We start from the raw sequence: 17,045 nt of genomic DNA, 5'->3' as shown, positions 1-17,045 counted from the left end.
CTTGAATTCTGTGTCCTCTGCTTCACTCATGGCCTGAACTTGTTGGTTTGATCCTGGCTAATGAGGAAATTCTACAAAATTTAAATCAGCCTGTATTAACTAGTGATAAGCAGGCCACCTAGTTGGCACCACTTGGTATCTGATCCAGTACAATGATGATTAATATTACCATCCCAGTGTATTTCTCCATTTTGTAATAGGTGTTCCTGAGATGTCTGTTGACCATGACCTTGCTGTTTGCCATTCTTGCAACATGACCAGTGCAGCGAATCAACCTGCTGTGAATTAGGCACTTGATTCTGCTTCTTTTCTTACCTCTGTATGTCTTTGCATTCTTCTATCAAAACCCCAATTTCTTTCATTAGTAACTCTTCGCAAATACCTTCTTTCTGTGATATTGATATATTTACTGTCGACTTCAGTGGCTTGTTAAGTTTCAAAGCCATTACTCATAATGGCTCGTATGATGGCATAGTAGATTTTTATCTTGGTGTTGTTAGGTACATACTTTTTAATGTTGTTTCAGATGGAAGAATAACATGAGACATCTGCCTGGAATCTTTCTTATATTTCAAGGCCTGATTATTTGCAGTTGAATGACCATGTTCTAATACTCACTTTGCTTTCCATCCTCAGAATTTATTCTGACCTTTTAAAATTTGATCTTGGGATCCAGTGGCTGAAAATCCAGCAATGATCCACAGAGGCTGGTGTGTTATATTCCATCATCTGTATTTTGTTTATTCTTCTTCACCTCTGTCACCTCATTATAAACACTGCTCCATGAAATTTGGAGATATTTAATTGTCTAAATGTCAAGACTTCATTACTCTCAGACATTTAACTTGGCCTCCTGTTGCTCTTTCACAATCTTTGTTCTTACATCTGACCCTGTAATAAGTAGCTGATTTCTGCACAATCTGGCAATGTATAATAGAAATGCCAAACACTACTCACTCACTCATCACAATATTCCAAGACCTACTGTATCAAATCAATAAAACTGAAATATGCTCATGAGTAACAGGTAAGCTACCTATTTGAGATAGGGAGCCTCGTATGGTTAAATTAAGTGAGTAAACAAAAACAAAAGTGGGGGTTGATTCAGAGCGAGAGGTTGGCCTCGGCATCCTCAGTGTTGAGGCAGGTGGAAAGTATATTCTGGAATAGGAATGTTGACAACACTGCCTCTTGTCTGGCTCTGTTGGATGAAAGTGAAGGAATCAAATGTCTACTTTTGCAAGAATGTTATTCTCGAATATTTAAATCTGCAGCTCATAATAACAAAATAACCAGAAAATAGTTCAGTATGGTGGGAAGAAGCTCCGTAGTGATAAGAGTTCTCCGAGTTTGTGTCATGTTTTTAATGGTATTAAGTGTAATAACATCTGCAAGAATAATATCAAAGCACTCCTTGAAAACAGAGAATTGTATACAGATTTAGAAATTAGTAAGTGCTTATTAGTAGTATCTAAATGTGAGATAATTCTTGGGCATGGTGTAGAAGTGAAAGTCTACCGTCCACCACAGCAATGGGTATCGGACATCTGGGGGTTTGAGAGTTGCTGGAGGGAGCAAAGTTGCCAAACCGCCCGTATCAATTCCCCACCTTGTGATGCGTTCAGTTGCTCTTAGTAGAGATGTGGAATTGAACGCAGGACCAAACTCAGAATTCTCATTCAAATGCCTGTGTAACGTGTGTAATTCTAAACATCATGTAAATCATCTATTTGTGACGTGTACATTATTTTACTCACCAGTTCAGAGAATATGTGCAATGATCAATACATCTCTACTGTAGAAAATTAACTCGATGGTGCAGACATGGTCATGTTGGAAATGTAGTTCTCCTCAATCTCAAAATCATTCTTTAACATGATGTCAAACTCTGTATATAGTGATGGTAGCAACTCAGAATATTAGACTGCACAAAACAGGACCATTACTGTGTTTTGATTGAATGCTGACAGCCTGAAATATGTGAAGCGTAAACTGGCAGTTCTGGCTACTCCTGCTGCCTTAGACCCACCAGTTGCATGCGTTAGTGAATCCTGCCAAAATTTTCAAATCTATGACATACAAATGGTACCTCAGTCATACACAGTATTTAGGAAACCTCAGTAGGAGGAAAACTTATTGCCATGAAGCCTGAATACAACCCTGTGCACTCTGAGCATATATGGACATAATGGAGGTCGATCTCAGGGTCACAGAGCTGAGCGACCACGGACTCACTCACTTGTTTGTTTTATCATTTTGAACTTATAGATTTGAACTTTAGAGACTTCTAATTACATACCATAATGTCTATTATTATTATTATTATTATTATTATTATTATTATTATTATTATTATTATTATTCCATTTGAAATGTTCTGGCAGAATGTTTGCCCTCACCTCCTGCCTCTTCCCACCAGTCCATTAGCAGCAACCTTCTTTGTAGAATTCTGCCTATTGTTCCTGGAACAATTAATTACTGAACTAACCCAAATAATGAAAACTCTTGTCCTTACTAACCCTCCATCCTCAGTACTGAAAACAGAAGTGATCCTCTGCTCCTCCGAACACCTAGCAGTTACAGCTACCATAAAATACAAGAAAAAACCAGTAAAAAATGTGATAGACAAATCTATTACTACAAAAAAGCTGGCTGGGAACTGCTATCATAACTTCCAAGAAGACATCTACTCATCGTTACCAAGAAGAACTCTCCATAGATCACAAAAGAAATAGTCAAAATGGTGGAAACAGGATACAAGCAATCTTCTGTGGGAGAAATATAAATGCGTGGGGAATACCACCAAGAAACTCATCCACAAAGCATACAAAAACTACATAAACAAGATAAGTAACAACAGTAAAGTCAAATGTTAATACCTTCATAATAAACATGACAAATCAGCACAAAGTGCATATTACTCTAATGACAATAGTTGCCTCCTCTGAGGCCATTGCCTCAACGTTCAGTGAGAAATTTAAAGGGAGCCATAATGAGCCGGAGAAAGCAGAAATATGTACCCAAACAGAGCTCAGCCTTTATCACTCTCTCGCTCCAATCTTTACTTCACAGAGATCGAGGTCATTAACAGCCTTCGAAATACTCAGCCACATGCTGCTTCTGACGTTGACAACATACCTCCAATTATCTTTGTGCAATGTGCAGAAGCATGAGCTCCCGTGGATCGGAACTTGGGACAAAATGGCGGCCACACATTGTACTAATGAGACTAGGGACGTGGTGTAAGGTTTAATACGTATGCTTTATTCATAGGGGGGACATATTGGAGGGTGATCTTCGGGACTTGCTGCTGGACTTGGAACAAGATGGTGGCTACACATTTAGCTAATGGACTGGGAAGATGCTATCTTTAATACCGATAGAGGCATAATGATAGGCAACTTGAGGGACTCAGAGTTTAACTTGTAGTTTTGTACATTGTAGTGAGTATACATTATTTATATGGGACTAGGGAGGTGGTATAAGGCCTTACACATTTGAACTGCTTCTATGGATGTAATGGAGGTCGATCTCAGGGTCTCAGAGCTGAGCGACCACAGAGTCACTCACTTGTTGATTTTAACTTTCTAACTTATAGATTTGAACTTTAGAGACTTCTAATTACGTACCATAATGTTTTTTATTGTAAATGCTATTTGTTCAGGGCATCGACCCATGTGGATCTTTTGTCCCTACTGGCATCACATTGTATGAACCTGCAACGTAATTAGAATGGCAGTAGCGTGGAATGTTGTATGTGAGGAAAGGAAGATTAAGGACGTCGTAAACACCCAGTCCCCAGGCAAGGGATATTAATCATTACAATTAAAAACCCCTGACCCAGCCCGGAAACGAACCTGGGGCCGCCGGGTGACAGGTGGACTTGTTGCCCCCTACACCACGGGGCCGCACTACCATAATGTTTACATCACTTAGGGATTAAAGGTTTAGGTTAAGAACTTTAAAAATGTGTTAAAAAGATAACTCATGTCTGTGTAGACTATCTTATACTGCGTAGCTAAAGGAGCTGAGTGGTAGCTTTTTGCATGTTGAAAACTGCACTGTCATCAGTCTAAAGGGCTGATCTCATGATCACTGGACAGAGGTGATGTTGAAACATAGCAGCATTTCATGTCTGTGTAGACTAACTTAGGCTGAGTAGCTCAGGTGACAGAGCACTAGCTTTTTGAGTCTTGATATACTGTATGGCCATCAGCCTGAAAGGCTGATCTAAGAATGATAGTCAGAAGTGAACTTAAACTTAGTAAAAAAAAAAAAAAAGAGTAGTTAGTGGGACGTAAAACAAATAACATTATTAAAAACTTAGTAGCATATCAAGTTTATATAGACTAACTTAGGCTCAGAAGATGTTATCTAATTCTAAATATGGTACAAACACCCATCCATCTCTCAACTTTGGTAAACACAGAGCATTGAACGATCAAGAGCGACCAACTGCCATCGAGTACTAACGACTAAATTCATTGACCTTGTCACACTAGTCATCGATCGAGAGGGATCGACTGCACGGAAACAGCTGATACTCCCGCCCACTACTGTACGGCTACAGACGTATTCATAAATAAATTATTATCTGGTAGAATACATTTGAGCTCTTTAAACTTCTTTCTGGATGAAACTACACTGCAGGTTTCTTCATAGTGTTTGCCGTTGGAAGGGTTCTTGAACAGGCTTTTACATTGATTGCACCAAAAATTGAACTATTACGAGATCTTATGACACTCTTGTTGCAACCCCAGAGGAAGGTTCTTCCACAATCTTTGCAAATATAACCCGGGGTAGGTTGTTTCATGGTAGATATTTTCCTAATGACAGAGAGAGGCAAAGAGAGATGAACCAATATTTTTAGTTTAATAGTTATTTCATTCTCCCCATTATGGGAGTGAGCCATCAGTCTAACAAATGGACTCTTTGGCCAATTACATTTACAGATATTCGTTTTAGTTATGGTTGTGTGCTAAATTCACACGTTTTATGGATGTAAATAAAAAACAAAACTTTTCTTCTGCTTTTGTAAAACATGTTGTCAGAAATAAAAATAGTTGTCTTGTTATAGTATTGAATCACTACAAATATAATAACAGAACAGAAAACATTGTTTTTCCCGAAGTAAAACAGTGTTAAATATATTTATTTTATATTTTTACTTAGATACATCTATATATATATATATAATAAGAGTTTTGTCTGTACATTGCTCAGAATTTAAAAAGGATGGTATTTCTGTATCAGTCGTGTTCACAGTAAGAAGGATTTTTAATTTTTCGTAATTTCTGTCTGTCTCTATATATGTACGCACATCACGAGAAAATGGCTGAAGAGAATTAAATGAAAATCGGTATGAAAAGTCGGGGAATAAGTCGCTACAATCTAGCCCCAAAATAATTTTATTCACGCTGAATGAAATGGAAGTTTGGGGAACTAATAAAATTTAATTCTCAAATATTTATGTTATTAGTGGTCATATCTTAATGAAAACCGGTATGCAAAGTCGGGGAATAAGTCGCTATAATATAAGCCATAGATAATTGTATTCACGCTGAAAGACATGGTAGTCTAGGGGAAGCCCTGACATTAAATTCGCAAATATGTCTGTTATTAATGGTTGTATATTAACGAAAATGGGTACGCGAGGCCGGGGAATAAGTCGCTAAAATCTAGTCCATAAATAATTGTTCTTACGCTGAAAAAATGGTAGTTTAGGGGAAGGCCTAAAAAGTAATGCTCCAATATTTTTTAGTGGTCCTATGTTAATGAAAATCGGTATGCAAAGTCGGGGAAGAATTCGCTATAATCTGTGACAAATAATTTTATTCACGCTGGGTAAAATGGTAGTTTAGAGGAAATGAAAAATGAACTTTTTAAAATGTTGTTAGTGGTCGTATCGATAAATACTACATAACTAAGGTTATATGTTGTTTAATTTCCGATCATTTATGTCTTATGCATTCTTACTGTACCGACTATGATTACAGAGATATTTATGAATTTGGATTGTCCATATCAACGCCGAGTCCCGAGAAAATGGGTAAACAGAATTTAATGAAAATCGGTATGTAAAGTCGGGGAATAAAGAACTACAGTGTGCACTGTAAGTAATTTTATATGGCGCCCATATATCAGAGTCGAATGAAAACTAAATGTGAAGGCCTACAATACAGAAAGCTCATAAACTTGATCAACAGTAACATTACATTAAACATTGTTTGTTGTGATGTGATTTATGTTTTCTGTTGCCACTCATCTCCGATAGATAGGATTACTGCTGGGTACCGAGTATTTTTTTAATTTGCCAAATGTCGCACGGATACAGATGGGTCTTATGGCGACGATGGGATAGGAAGGGGATAAGAGTGTGAAGGAAGTGGCCTTGGCCTTAATTAAGGTACAGCCCCAGCATTTACCTGGTGTGAAAATGGGAAACCATGGAATACCATCTTCAGGGCTGCCGACAGTGGGGTTCGAATCCACTATCTCCCGGATGCAAGCTGACAGCTGCGCGCCTAAACCACACGGCCAACTCGCCTGGTCGTACAGTGTGTAACAGTCTGCCTGAATATTGACGGGAAGTAGCTGGGGAGTTAGATAACTTCCTTCTTTAGGATCATAGAATTCAATCCCTGCTCTGAGGCACTGATTTTAATTAGCTATAATGACAGAGGAGTGCTCACAGCTGTCTGCGGTATGGTCATTCCAGCTCTGCAACTTTGGACTGTTAGATCGGCACCGTAGTACTGTTCGTTAAAGGTAAGAAAATGTGCGGTTCCTCATTTGATCACATATTTTATATGATAAAATTGCTGTTAATCGCTACTTTCCTAAGGACATTTTTGTAATGACCTATGTCATTGATAAACGGGCTTGGTGATGGACGTGAGTGAGTGAGACTCCACAGTAATCAAGTGATTTGAAGGTGTTATACAGCAGTGAAAGTGACAAAAATTTGCGGAAGTGTAATATTTGTATTTACCAATCAATATACACACACGTTTTGTTGGTATTGATCTTCTTTTCTTCGAAATTCGCATTGTAAAGAAAATGGGTCGCCGAAACAACGGAGTTGGAAGCCCAGCCATTACCAGTGCTGCCAACGTAGACCGCCTCGTGAAGTGCGCGCTGGACGACTTCATTAACTCGGACAGCTTCCTTGAAAAAATTGTGCAGGCCATTTCGACCCGCATAACAGAAGTGGTCATAAAAGAACTTGAAAAAAGTTTAAAATTTAATATCGAAGCGTTGTCAGAGTTAACTGAAAAACTTGATCAGAAGGAGGCGGAAATCCGCAAACTGAAGGAGGATATGGACGCTAAGTGTGATTCATTGGAGCAATATAGCAGGAGAAATAATGTAAGAATTTTCGGCATTCCTGAAAGTTCGAACGAAAACTGCGATGAACTAGTGCTCAACGTGTGCAAAGCAGTAGGTGCAGATGTGAGACTTAATGACATCGATAGGTGTCACAGAGTAGGACCTCGATCTCCAGGAAAAACACGACCTATCCTAGTGAAATTTGTATCTTATCGTTCACGGCAGGACGTTTTCACGAAGAAAAGGAAACTGAAAGGATCATCTACAACAATCCGTGAAGATCTTACGGCTGTCAGAATGTCCATCTTGAAGACAGCAATCCAGCGTTTTGGACTTACAAACACTTGGACTGATTCAGGAGACATCATAATCAAGAAGGCGGACGGGATGAAATTAAGAGTTTGCCAGTTAAAGGAACTTCCTATGGCATAAGTTTCTGTTGCAGTGCTGCTTTATCACTTGACAATGTGAGTCTACTCCCATCCTTTACCGTAAGTCACAGCCGAGAAGCTATCTTTTTATTTAGTTTAAGAAAATCCATCTATCTATCTGTCTATCTATCTATGTATCATCTGTCTATCTATCTAACCATCCATTTACCGTATAAATTGATCTAAATATCGATTAGCTTATCTGTCTTCTAATCCTACCATCTGTCGATTGACTTACTCTTTAATCACTTTCCTAACTGGATCAAATTTAAATCAGGCCCCCGTATTTACGTCTACATAGATCTAACATCTACACTACGTAGAATAAGCTCCTACTCGAGTTATTCTGTACGCGTAATCTACTGTTGCACGTTATTATTATTATTATTATTATTATTATTATTATTATTATTATTATTATTATTATTATTATTATTATTATTATTATTATAGACAATTTAGCTATCTAAAATACGTAAATTGCTGATTATTCATTGGATGTATTCGCATGCTGTGTTCTACTTCTAGTTAGTTTTCATTTTAGCAATTGGCAATGCATACCACTAACAGCAGTAATCCCTCTGACCATTGCAATACTTTTTCTTGTCACACTTCCCCTTCCCCGCCCAGCCCTTCAACCTGTCTACCTGCTAGTCCATTGACCCGAACCCCACCCCTTGAAGCTACAACACACATTCTCCAATCAGCTCTAAATAGACATAAAAGCGCGCTTCACATATGTCACCTTAATGCCCAGAGTTTAGTTTCTCAAACTCGTATAGATGAACTAAAAGCGATTTTCATTCCACTGTCCTTTGATATCATCTTATGCAGTGAAAGTTGGTTGAAAGTCAAACATCAAGCTAAGAATCTTGAATTACCTGGCTACTGCCTTCTGAGGAATGGCAGACTTGGCAAAGGGGGAGGTGGGGTCTGTGCTTTTGTCTCTTCGCGCTTGAAACCTCAAATTATCTGTCAGTCGCCTCAACAGTACGAGCGTAAACCTGAGTACATGTTAATAGAGATACAGGTCGCTACTGTTAAATGCTTGGTAGGTGTAGTATACAAACCGCCTAAAGCTCGCCGTCTGAATGACTTAGAGACTGATATTAACAGACTGTTACCTATGTACGAACATTTTATAATGATGGGAGATTTTAATACAAATCTTCTAGATCCAGATTCTTCCGAAGCCACCCATCTATTGAATACGTTCCAGGCATGCAGCATGGCTGTCCTCCCACTTTCTCCCACTCACCACACTAAAACTTCACACACACTACTGGACCTAATAGTAACGAACAACCCTGACAGAGTATTACATCACGGCCAGACATCTGCTCCCGGACTGTCAGCCCATGACATCATCTTTATGTCTTACGCACTGCAATGCCCTAAACATAAACCTAAGTACGTGACTTACCGAGACTATAGCCGTATTAACAACGAAAAATTATTGGAAGACGCTTTTTCGATGCCGTGGCAGGAGATAACTCATAAAACTAATATTGACGACATGGTCACCACTTTCAATAACATGATACTACAAATTTTTGACAAACATGCCCCTATACGAACAGCACGCGTCTGTAAAAGACTCTCCCCGTGGCTAAATGATGATATTAGAGCAATGATGGCTAAGCGGGATGCAGCTCATAGGAAATATAAACATTACCCGACAGAGGAAAACTTTATCTATTACAAACGACTACGTAATAAAACTACTCAGACAGTAAGAAACGCTCGACTACGGTACGCCCATGACCTTATAAAACCTGACGTAAGACCCGCTACTTTATGGAAGTCAATCCGCCATTTTGGACTAAATAAACCGGACAAGGTAGACGATTTGGAAGTTTCTCTTGATGAATTGAATAATCACTTCATATCCTCCCATGTACAATTAAACGAAGAAGCAAAAGAAAATCTTTTGTGTGCAAATTACAACACACCACCCGTAGGCAGAGACACATTTTATTTTAGTTATGTTTCACCCCTTCAAGTGAAAGCGGCTATCATGCGAATCAAAACTAAATCCACAGGGGTGGACAATATATGTATTATAATGCTAAAGAAAATTATCGACGCTATTATTCCAGTATTGACATTCATATACAATTTCTCCCTTCAAAATAGTGTATTTCCAACTGTCTGGAAAATGGCCCTGGTGCATCCTTTACCAAAGATAAAATCTCCTAGACTAAACAGTGACTACAGACCTATAAATATACTGTCTATAGTAGCCAAGGGACTCGAACATATAGTGCATAATCAAATCACCAACTATCTCAACGACCACGACATATTAGACCCACACCAGTCAGGTTTCCGACGCAATCACAGTACATGTACTGCTTTACTAAGCGTGACTGACGATATAAGGCAGGCTATTGACGAGCAAAAACTGACTATCCTAGTATTATTGGACTTTAGCAAAGCATTTGACTCTGTAGACCATGAGTTGCTCCTATCCAAACTTTATCACCTAGGGTTCTCCTACAGTACTCTGAGATGGTTGGGAGCTTATTTACACGAACGTCAACAACGTGTCACCAATCAAGGTGCATTTTCTTCGTGGCAATATGTAAAAAGAGGTGTCCCACAAGGGTCAACCCTTGCTCCTTTGCTATTTTCTGTCTATATCAACGACCTAGCTAATCAGCTGACACATTGTAAACGTCACATCTATGCTGACGACGTACAATTGTACATCCATGCAAAACCAACAGACGTTTTGACAGCAATCGAGAAAATTAACATGGATCTAGAGGCCATAAGTAAATGGTCTTACCAGCATGGACTTATTTTGAACCCAAAAAAGTCCCAAACTATAGTAATTGCCCACCCAAGACTTATTTCCGACAATTTCCGCACGTCCATCCCCGACGTTCAACTTCAAAATCAAGTTTTGCCCTTTTGCAAGAGCGTAAAAAATCTCGGAGTAACCATTGACCAGCACCTCTCGTGGACGGATCAGGTAATATCTGTGAGTAGACGAGTTTTTGCTACGTTGCACACATTAAACAATTTCAAATTTACTTTTCCGTTCAGTTTAAAGAAGAAACTAGTTGAAACCCTCGTTCTTCCAATATTCGATTATTGTGACGTAGTTTACAAAGATGTGAAAACCGAGCTTCGAGATAAACTACAACGTGCACAGAATGCCTGTGTAAGATTTATATGTAATCTGAAATTTTCAGATCATGTTACCCAGTCTTACGTCGACCTCGGATGGCTACGCCTTGAAGACAGACGCAAGCTGCATACCCTGACTTCATTGCACCGAATCCTTACCTTACAATCCCCATCTTACCTGTATGAACGATTTCATAGCCTTTCTGAACACCATGATAAAAACACCAGAGCGCTGAGCTCGACACTGCTCGCTATTCCTAAGCATAAATCCTCAACCTACAACAATTCCTTCACTGTTGTGGCCAGCTGTGAATGGAACTTCCTTCCGCAGGAGGTCAGAGGGATATCAAACCACGGAAGATTTAAAAGTGTGTGTTCAAAATATCTCTATGAAACGAGCCCGTAGTGCGACAGTCTTCTTTTTCTTCTACTAATGGTAATTCTTCTTCTTCTCATCCTCCTTCTTCTTCTTCTTCTCATCCTCCTTCTTCTTCTTCTCCCCATGGTCCTTCTTCTTCTTCCTCTTCTTCTTCTTCTTCTTCTTCTTATTATTATTATTATTATTCATCAGTAGTGTTAGAAAGTACTCAGCTGTGGTTTCCTGCATAGTTATCCTTATCCCTATCCCCATTTTGCAATGTTTTTCACCCACAGCAATCACATGAAAACTGAACATTCGTCAATGTGATATACTTCTGGAATTGGACCAATTAATTGTAAATATTAGTAGGTTTATCTACATTATTATTATTATTATTATTGAAATTGTAATTCGATCTTTGTTGTATGTTAATTTCTTCGCAGGAAGCAAACTGTTAATTTATATTGTGTATTATAATAGTTATTTTTATGTACAGCAGGATAGCATAGTACCGTAGTAATTTGTTTCAGTCTCTTTTTTCATTTATTCAGCATGTTATATATTTTTATGTTAATTATGTATTTCACTGGTTAAGTGTAAGATAGGGACACGTGTCCCTAACTTTGCCAGTTAAAATAAATCATGTCTATCTATCTATCTATCTATGTTGACTTCAGTTAGGAAAACCACAAAGTCAATCTTTCTGAGAATCCCGTAGCAAAGCACGGGTACATCAGCTAGTTTATATATATTTTAAATTTAAGTATACAATCGATGACATAACATCATTAACCAATTCCTCTCCATGTGAATAAGCCAAGTTGTCATAATTTCTGAGGAAGAGAAAAATAAGATGATGTACAATATTACCTGTTTATAAACAGGTTGTAACTACTTTTTAGTTCAACTTACTACGGAGTATTGAAAGGTGGATCCTTCCCTATAATATTGTACATCTTCTTATTTCTCTATTCAATACGGAACAATCATGAAGTTTTTAACTTTAAATGAGAAAAATAAGTTGAAGAACCTCGGCATGAGACGTGTGATCTGTATTTGTCCATAATTCCATTTTGAGTTTAAATGTATCTATTGTCTGAATCGGAAGCGGTGCTTGGTAGGAGGTGTGATTTGTATGGCATTTAATCCCCAGGTTTGACCTAACAGCCAGTGCAGGAGGTGAATGCTGTGGGATGCCTTTTTATAAATTTGGTCCAAATATACATTCCATTGAAAATTATTTTGAAACGTTATGCCTAGGTATGTAAGTGTGGTCGTTACAGCTAGGGGTTGATTACTTAAGGTTAGAAGGAGTTTCTTATTGGGACGACATCTACAAATTATGATTAGGAAAAAATTATATATTTTTTTTGCTTAAATTAATTTTGATTTGTCAGAGATTGTTCGAGATCATTTAAATTGGTTTGAAGACAGGATTGCAAGGATCAGATATTGGATTCTACAGCCACAGGACATACAAAAGTGGTGAGAGTGGTACTCCTGCTTTAATTGGAAACTTGTAGGTAAATGTCTTATGGATACTGATTTTGGCTAGGAAATGGGTGATTGTCATTGGAACTGGAAGGTGATGGAGTTTATATATCAATCCGTTGAAAGGCATTCTCAACATCAAGACTGGTAAGGGCTGCACGTATTTTTGTAGGTAAATATTTTGTGATGGATACAGAAAAATAAATAATAATAATAAACATATGGCCTCAGGTACCGTGTGCAGACATTTCAATTTGACGCCATCTGTCTGTCTGCTCATCAGTTTCGACGTTCCGTTTTACTCTAGGCCCACTAGATGGCAGACCGAGTAAACCGAAACTCTCTTGGGCGTCTATAGCTGAGATTTAATGAATGATGGATACAGAGATATGAAAGACATGGTTATTTATGGAGTGCCGAGGATAGAAACTGGCGTGGTACTGTGGTATGAGATGGAGGGAGTCGAGATAGGTGTATATACAGTGAGCTAAGATGATTTCTAATATTTTAGAACACACTGTTAGCAGACTTATGGGACGATATGAATTTAATTGGGATGGTAGTTTTCGGGGTTTTCAAAATAACAAAATTTTGGTATGTACCCAATTTGGGTGGAAGATAGGGGAAGAATCCAGTATCGAGAATTATGGTGTATACTTTATTTCAGAGTTGTGGGAAGGGATATGGAACTTCTTTTATGTGTCGGTAAGAAATTTGATCTAGTCCAGGGGCAGTGTTCTTTGTAGTCCTGAGTGTGTCTTGTGTATCTTAGACTGTAATAGGATAATTCAGGGGATGTCGAGAGTCAAGAGCTGGAGGGAATTCAAAGATAGGGCAAATAGGATTTTTATGATACCCGCATATTCCGATATTGTATCGTGGTCAGGATGGTAGATATTGGGATCAAAAGATGGCGAGAAAATTACTTTATAATGAAATGCAAAAATGTCAGTCTTTGTTTTATTATCACTGAGTGCAGATTTGTTAAGTATTATTAGATAATAGGGGTAGGATTGCTTTTAATTTGTCAGTTGTTTTAACTTGGTCCGGTATTTGCGAGCGTCAGTGGTGTTGGAAAACTCAGTGCAAGTATTTGCACATGTTTTTCTTTTAATAGCCTTGATGAATGATCAAGCATCTCTAACAGTATTTCCTGATATTTGGGTCACAGGTTGGAAGGTATGCCTTCTATTGTTCATGGGAATATTTTAATATTTGGAGTGCTTAGCATGGCAGGGGAGGTTTGGGAGGATTGGAGGTGTGGTGGGGAATATGTAGTCGGTTGACAATAGTTAGTGGGGATTCTAATTTATTTTATCTTGTAATTGGTGCTGTGAAGTAGGTGGCTCAGCATGTGTAATATTGTTTGGTTTCCCATTTTCACACCAGGCAAATGCTGGGGCTGTACCTTAATTAAGGCCACGGCCGCTTCCTTCCAACTCCTAGGCCTTTCCTATCCCATCGTCGCCATAAGACCTATCTGTGTCGGTGCGACGTACAGCCCCTAGCAAAAAAAAAAATTATATTGTTTGTCTGTGTGCTACCCAATAGGCTCATATATACCGTGTGACTGTTTGGGGATGTTAGTTATGTTGCTGTGGGTTTGTTAGCACAGTTTTGATATTCAGTAGGACAGGGACATGGTCATTTCCCACTGAAGGTAGAATGGTAATGTTACAGTTCGTTGCTAGGTTTGGGCTGAGGATCAGACATTCAGGGCTCGTATTTGATGTTGGACGGTTTGGGGAAAGGGAATGGTAAGTCAACATCATGCAATAGTTGATCGTAAATAGTTTCTTGTTATTGTTGTGTATATGATGTAATTTTAAAATATGTGATCATGATGTAAGTACTGTATTTATGATTGGTATATTCTACAAATATCTCAGGTGGGCAATAGCCAAGAGGCATATAAATTCTTGCTAAGGCTATTATTTTCTTTCCATTTGTGATTTTTATTTTTAAGTTTTCAGATAGATATTCATGTAAGAATGATAATGTTGTTCTGGAGGGATGGATTTATGAATACTAATTGCTACCGCTCCGTGACGTCTGTTGGGGCAGCGGTCACTTGACCCTTAAAGAACACACATTATCATAATAAACTTTCATTTACTACAACAGTGAACTAGGATCAAAGACAAATAATGCACAGTGCTTTCACATCCCAGAGAACGTTCCGTCAAAGTGAGTGTGGAAGATGAATCGCGCCGCTAGCTGGATCTGATACAGAACATCAGGGCATTCGAATGGGAGAATATTCTGGAGCTCCATAGTGATGGTTTTTAGAATGTTCTCAGTAGAAGTAGGAGAAGAGTGGAAGGCTGAGTGGGAGAAGGTTAACGTTTACCCTTGCACTTAACTGAGAAGGTGGATGATCTTCACTGCTAGTTTTGTATATGAGTGATCCCTTTTTTGTGAAAGCACTTGAGGTGTGTTGACCACTACAAATCACACATATATTTTGAACAAGGTAATTTTAGGGTGATCATAGAATTGGCAGTGATCGCAGTGTCTCCGTCAGTGTCATGTCAAGATGACCATGAGGCCTCCCAAATGATATCGCTTCACGTAGATCAGCGAAGAACCAACCCTCAGAAGCTGGTTCATTTATGCCATATTCCGGGAGAGGATACGCATCAGCGAGGTGTGTCCGTTAGAATTCCGGATCTGAATGGCCGGAATATTTGATGTCCCTGTTTCTGAAGATGGCCAGCAATAACGTCGTCCATGTGGCTGCTATCAACCCCATGTGCCACCACTGACTAGGTGGAGGCTGGACTCAAAGGCAGTTAGTTGCGCCGCATTGTGAGCCAGGTTCTGTGCTGCGCCATGTGTCCAAAATGCGCCAGTCTTATTTTGTTGACTAGGACTGTGTAATAATTTCTAGAAGTTTTGGTGGTGTGGCCATCTTTGCTCTACCGAATTTCTAGGAAATAATCTCTTGTGGCATTGGGCAGAAGCTTGGTGATAATATTTTATATTGGAAGTGAGTGGTTGATATCTAGATTCAGATTTCTAATCATCAGTATTTAGAATGGGTCAAGAAGACCAGTGTTTGTTGCTGTGCCACTGCGTTGTTGTACTTTTCTGAGCAATGTGGTGTTTTTTGCTGCATCTGCTTAGATCCTGATATTTAATGGCGTAAATACCAGCGAGTAGTTCGCAACTGGTACATGGAACTGTGCTAGCATATCACTCTGATGTAGAGATTGAGAGGTGTGTGTGTGTGTGTGTTCTGCCAGTCAATACAAGTGGGATTTATTCCTCAGGAGCAACAGCAAGCTACATGCAGTGATTTGGGCTTGGGGAATCACTGTCTTCCAGGGTCCTAGCCTGCTTCCCTGCGTTCTTCTCTATCGCAATTTGGTGTCCTCATGGTGGTGGTGGTGGTGGTGGTGGTGGTGGTGGTATAGAATTTCCAGACACCATGGAAGAAGCTTTTCCTGCAAGTGCTATATTTCTTACTGATGGTGCTTTCTGTTTGTTTTGTTGCAGTTGTTATGTCACAGTTCATAGTTGCCTTGCCATACTACTCAATATCATAGGATATGAACTTCATGGTTTTGATCCGTATTGAATTGTGGTCACAATAATAATTAAACTTATGTTTTAATGGTCCACTTTTTCAATACTATATAGTCTATACACATTGCATAATATAGGATTGAAAAGCTGGACCACTAAAACGTAAGTTTAATTATAATAGTGATACTACTCAATAGTAGCCTCTGTGGCTCAGGCGGCAGCATGTCGGCCGCGTACCGCTGGATTCTGTGGTTCAAGACCTGGTCACTCCATGTGAGATTTGTGCTGCACAAAGTGGAGGCAGGACAGGTTTTCTCTGGGTACTCCGGTTTTCCCCGTCATTTTTCATTCCAGCAACACACTCGAATATCATTTAATGTCATTCATCTGTCAGTTATTAATCATTGCCTCACAGGAGTGCGACAGGGCTCGGCAGCCGGCACAATTCCTCTCCTCGCCGCAAGATGGGGGCTTCGTTCATTCCTTCCCTGACCCGGTCAATGACTGGAAAACAGGTTGCAGGTTTTCATTCTTACTACTCAATAGTCGAATCTCATGATGAACCAATTGTCTGTCAAAAGATCATATGAATACCAGTTAGCTAAGTGAATACAAGTGTCAACACATTTATCTGTTATGGAATTTGTAGTTTTTGGGGTTCAAATCTCTCTATCTCAGAACTCAGAGATTCAGGATTTAATTCTTAATGGTGGTGGTCAGGAAGGCATTTATTTTAATCTGAATGGGTGAAGTATAAATTTTAACAGCAA

General features: G+C 39.0%; 1 long non-coding RNA gene across 1 annotated transcript in view; it reads left to right on the top strand.

The window, feature by feature from the left end:
- LOC137502891 (uncharacterized) overlaps positions 1-17,045 on the top strand; it is a 38,569-nt gene that overhangs the window by 13,365 nt on the left and 8,159 nt on the right. The window lies entirely within an intron of this gene.

This window comes from Anabrus simplex, chromosome 13, assembly GCF_040414725.1.
Source record: "Anabrus simplex isolate iqAnaSimp1 chromosome 13, ASM4041472v1, whole genome shotgun sequence".
NCBI lineage: Eukaryota > Metazoa > Arthropoda > Insecta > Orthoptera > Tettigoniidae > Anabrus > Anabrus simplex.
The sequence above is the reverse complement of the archived record's forward strand: the minus strand, read 5'-3'. Positions and strand labels throughout refer to the sequence as shown.